General features: G+C 34.3%; 1 protein-coding gene across 1 annotated transcript in view; it reads left to right on the top strand.

Annotated features, from left to right (window-relative positions):
* The first annotated feature begins 230 nt into the window (after positions 1 to 230).
* The window catches only part of LOC119638900 (octopamine receptor Oamb-like), a 95,153-nt gene continuing 89,543 nt past the window's right edge, over positions 231 to 5,840 (top strand). Inside the window, 1 exon segment of the mRNA XM_038035997.1 lies at positions 231 to 419. The gene's annotated coding sequence lies outside the window, so the exon portion shown is untranslated.

Here is a 5,840-nt window from a genome sequence, read left to right as displayed (position 1 = left end):
TATTAAAGTAAGGTTAAATGCTGTGTAAAATACTTTGAATGACAAGTTTTTGGTTAGCACGACGCGACAAAATTGTTGAAGTTTTCAAATAAATTACTTTGAAAGTAAACGATTTTTATTTTAATGATTGCCTGCATGGATAAGGTGTATGCAAAGCGCAATAAAAATAATAATAATAATAATAATAATAACAACAACAGCAGTTAATATTAATATTTTATTACTTAAACTTTATGCATCGAGAGGCATATTCCAAAAAAATTTTTCGGCTTAAATGTTGCGACACATAATTTTTCTATTAAATAACGATTGATATGCATTTATGAGCGAATATATACATATATAAACATGTTTTGCATATAATTGCAATAAACTAATAATCATTTTGCTCCGCATCTTTCAATATATGCAAATAAACGGTGAGTTGTTTCTTTCTCTCTTTCTTATTAAGTATGATTTAACGTTTGTCAATATTATTTATAAATTGCTTTATAACTCTATAATGTTTGCATGAATTACGCATTCTTACATATCAGCTTCATTCAGTATCGATTTGCATCAAAATTGGTAGATATATTCCTTATTCCATATTGAAGCAGATGTCAATCTACTTTTTACACCCAGCAACAAGGAATCAAAGTATATTAGTTTAGTTATTTCATTTGTACCACACAGTGAAATACGTACGCATCAGGAACTTTACAAATTTCCTAGAGTTCATAATTGTCAATCAATCGTTCATTCATCCTTCCGTTCCAATCTAAGCCAATTTAACTATTGTTGGCAGTGTCACGGTCACGATCAAGAAAATTAAGCCTGAATATTACTCGCTAGCGTGTACACGTTTAGTTTAAATCCAGAAGTGAAGTTTGAAAATATGTGCAAAAACAACCGAAACCTTTATATTTATCCAAAATGTACTGCGATGCCGAAATAGAATTTGGCTCAAAGATTATATAAAAGGCATGGCCTTCTCAGACTCGTGCAAACTTGTGACCTTAATAAAACAAAAGGTATTTTCATATCGTTTATAGTCAATTCCTTACGAGATCAAAAACTATGTACTTTGCTTCCACACTAGAGGTTTATCTAGAGTTTAGGTTTAGTTTTCTCGCGAACCAATTGAAAGTTCAGTTGCCCCCTTGGCAAACTGTAAACTTGCGAATAGCCGGACCATTTTCATTTATTTGCTTTCGATTTACACCTTCAGGGACCCAAAAAATTGAGGTATATGGTACGATGCGATATATGTATGTATGTATATAAATTTAGAAAACTCATTAAAATAATTTAAGAAGTAACAAGTGAGAAAGTTATATTCAGCTAGGGTCAGTGCACTGTACTGTGTGGAGTCAATCGACTATTTACCGGCAGTTAGTAAAATTCTATTGGACTTTTATACGATCCACCGAGAAAGTGCACTTTTTAGGGCAAAATGTTCCCAAGGCCTCAAGATAAAGTACATATATATATATACATATGTCAGTACTAAAGTCCGTCCATCTGTCCAACTGTCCGGTTATGTGTGTGTGATAAAGGCTCTCCCTGCCGCAAAAATTGCTATATCGGCTACAATTGCGTCGACAGATATTGAAAACGGGACGAATTGGTCAAAGAGCGGGCCTGCAGCACAATATGAATTAAGATAAGAGTTCACTTTTGTAATTTTTTCTTCTTAATTGAAAGCGCGTTAACCTAAGCGAAATATTGCAACAATATTTCGAATTATAATGATGCAAATCTTCATTAATATCCTGTTTAAAAAGTAGTCGCAATAGACGAAGTGAAGCGCTAGTAGTGAAGGGAAAATTATAACATTTTTCTATCGTTTGCTCAAACTATTTGAGTAGCCAAGCTTCGAAATTAGGGTTGTTGGGAACTTATGCCTGCTTAATGGCAATTTGTTTTTGTAATTTTATTTTAATGTTTCCTTTCATTACATCCATAAAAAGCATTTATGTGTGCACTTCAACGCTATTCTATCTAATTTTATTATTAAGATATTATTTGGTCTGATCTGCCTGTCTTTCCAAACTGTCAAATGTTCAATTTTATGATACGCTTTGGTTTTGCTAACACTAACGCAAGGCGAAAAGCAAGGAAGAAAAATCTAATCAGTAAAGTGACAAAAGTCATTAATATCAAATTATTTGTTTGATTAATGAAATAATTTCAAGCTATTCATGTGTATTTTTCTGAATATGTATTTACGTGTGAATGCGCAATTATTTGTAAGTGTGATATAAATGATGCAAATGTGGAGATTAATTTAATGCTATCATTACTGGAGGCGTGCTAAGCCTCTGACATCCAGAAATTAGAGATATTTGAAGACTTTATATAGCAGCTAGGGATGGGCTCCTATGCGAAATGAACGGACATGGAATTCGGTTGTCCTTTCTAGAGAAATAAGGTAAAATTCTTTGCTCTTCGACAAAAGCGAGTAAGCAAGACAACTAGAGGGAAATTGCAAGTACTTTTGAGAACCAGACTTTAGTAGTAGAGAGCCATACTTTAATAGATCGATAACCGCATTTAAGTCCAGCGAGTGCCACTTTCCGATAGATGGAGAACCGCATTTTAAAAGACAACGAGTCCTATTTTAACAGGGTAATAGAAAATAATATTTTTTTATCATTTAGTCAAAGTAAGTCACGTTTTTGCAGCGGAATAATATATTATGCTAGTATAGTCAAAAGTTCAGACAGTCGAAAGTTGTAAAGGATCAACGCACGTATCATTCTAAAGATAAATAGCTCGGCAGCAATGTGGGGTTTTTGCTTTCCATCCACAAACACTCCACAGACGTTTACGCGTGTACAGGTCCCTGTGGAGACCTAAAGGATCGTCGAAACTGATCGTCGAGGCTGACGATGTGTCCTGAGCTATTCTCCACCCTATTCTAGCTACTACCCTAGTCTCCTTCGCCCCATAATTTTGCCGCATTTCATATCATCATCATCATAACTATCGATATATCAATATATCGACTAAGAATCTATTGAGTGAAGGAATCTGTAAGTTATACATACGAAATAATGCAATTGTGACGATTGCTTAAGAAGAATAATATTTAGGCATAACAACTTTTTTCGAACGTTTTTATCGATAAAGTTTTATTAATGCATTTAATTGTTCGATGAAATTGCTAGTGCGTCTTCCTTGCCTCACATGGGTAATAAAATCCAGTTCACATGTAAGTAGCATAGTGTAAGTGGCGTTCGAATTTTATGATTGAGCTTTTGCGTGACTCTACAGAAAACGGAATATTAGAAAAATAAGTCCTTTTTGGAATATGGAGTTGTTTTTTTTTTTCTGGCAAATGGCTTCTTGTTGCTCCAAATATTTAGGGAATTCTCTTGCAATCCGTGGCACAAGACTCTAGTTCGTTCTCCGGAGTGTATTTACGTAATTTACTACATATAGCCGTAACAAGAGTGCAAGTGCCCGGTTGAACTATAATTATTTCGGTTGTCATGCATTCGAACCTCACTTGTGTTTGATGTAGGTGCATGTGCGTGCTTGCATCTAGGCAAACACAATCAATCGCACAATGATTGATTTATAAGCAAATGATAATCATCAGTATTTCAAAAATATCTTCGTTCAATCCGTTGGTATTCTAGCTTACACCATGTAGCGTAATTAAAACAACTTGACCTACTCTGCATATAAATCAAATCCCTGGAACAACGGCTTTAGTGCATTCGCTTACAGCTCTTCATATTGCCTTCTTCCAATTATGGATCTGTAGCAGCTGAAGTGGGAATGCAATCGATTTTCTATTTCGCCTCTGCATATTTCATTCATTTCCTAGCGCCTTTAAAGATTCAATGAGACGCAATGAGGTATCGCACCTATAGAGCCATTGCTTTTTTTTTTTAACGAGCAAAAGTTTTCCTTTCAAGAGGAGGATGCAAATTCTTTAAACATTTTGCAGCGTAAGATATATATATGTGTTTCTTCTTTTTGCTACATCGACTGTTGCTCGTTTGATGCTGTATGCAAAACGCATTGTGCGTATCGCTGTATGAAGCGAACGTTGCTAAAACAAACTGGTCACAAGTCATCGATTATAAAAGAGATTTTTGGTTGATGAGACCAATAGCTAACGTTTTTTAGGCGAGTTTTGCTTAAGAATTTCAGATGTCTTTCTGCCCAAAAATCGCTCCATATCTGTCTGTATATTGTAACCGTCTGTGTATTAAATATCGGGTACATGTTTTCACGTGATGTTAATCGTGTTGTTGATACGGGCCAGATGATCATGTATTACTCTCAACTGATCCCTGTAAATAAGATCGCAAAGTTATGCTACTTCGCAGTCGATATTAATGATTCCCTTAACATGATCCAGGGTTTTTTGCGCTTCAACGATTTCGTGGTTTTCGTTTATCGCCAGTTTTTATCACTCAACAACAATGTCTTTTGTACTGCGTCGAAAAAGTAATAATAAAAGCAGCTCAGAAAAAGACCGTGCACTCCTGTGCAGACTTCAGGGATACGACTTATATTTATATGTAAGATTTCAGTGGCATAACTTACATTAATGCGTAAGACTTCACATGGTTGAGAAATTTATACAGTTAGAAAACTTCTAGAAGTTCATTTGCGCATCTAATGCTGCGTAAGTGCATATGATATTTACATGTATCAGTAATCACTCAATTTCTCTTAGTCCCGCCAACTTCTTTGATCTTTTGTTTTATGAAATCGTTTGAAATAGTCAGGGAAACCATATTAGATAGCACAATTAAACATGTGTATGTCGCTGTTCCAGCACATACCTGTACGATTGTACACGTGTATAATATCTGACGAACAATGTCTATTAGGCGCGCATAGTAAATCCGATTAAAACTAATACGAAGCTTATAAACTGAGGACTCATTTATTAAGATGGCGCAACCATTTTGTAAAGTGACACCAGCGCAGCCAATAATCATGCATGCTATGTATTAATTAAAAAAAAAAAAAACTAACTTTTTTGCCAACAAATATTCCGCTAGGCATTCCAAATTTAATTGTTTTTAATTTGTCAAAACAGCGTTTCACCACGTACACGCACTCATATGCTGTAAATTTGAATTTTATCAACAATTTACTCGAGTTATGAATAATGTGATATCGAAAGAACTGGAAAAGTGTGTAAACATGCATAGATTTTAATTTAAATCCATATGCATGCACTAGTAATTATTTACTCCATTTGTTGGAGGTTAAGCGTGGAAAAAAAAAAACTCGATAAATTGTATATTTTTGAGCGAATAAATTAAGTAAAGACAGAGTGAGTGAGGTAAACATTAAAAAATAAAAATTTAAAAAAAAATTTAATCAATTTTTTATTAATTAAAATTTTTAAAGAAAATTTGGAAAAATCTAACCATACGAGAGCGCGTATTATGTTAGGTAATAAGTATATAAGTATGTAAGGCTGAATTGTACTGCCATACTATGAGCAAACCTATTGATTTATTGATATCGAGATTGGAATTAAAAAAAACTTACCTAACAATCAGCAATGGTTTACATTCTGATAGACATTTGAGCTAAAGTGTTTAAAAAATTTTCGAAAAATTAGATCGATACTACGGCGTTTATGAGCAGGCACACATTCTAATGTTCACAGCGCCAGGTTAACCTTTAAATACAAAAAAAACAAAAAGTAACCTTAATAAGGGCTTTTTTTACCCAAAACCTGGTGCTGGGGTAGCTCAGCGACTCCAGGTTTTGTTTCACCAGAAAGTTCCTCGTTTACCTTGGTCTTCTACATTTCTGTTCTCCTGTTGATCATCGCTGCAGAAGACTAAAATTCTTGCAGTTTTCTTCTGCTTTTGATA

Source organism: Glossina fuscipes, unplaced genomic scaffold (genome assembly GCF_014805625.2).
Source record: "Glossina fuscipes isolate IAEA_lab_2018 unplaced genomic scaffold, Yale_Gfus_2 110, whole genome shotgun sequence".
In the NCBI taxonomy this organism is placed as follows: Eukaryota; Metazoa; Arthropoda; class Insecta; order Diptera; family Glossinidae; genus Glossina; species Glossina fuscipes.
The sequence above is the reverse complement of the archived record's forward strand: the minus strand, read 5'-3'. Positions and strand labels throughout refer to the sequence as shown.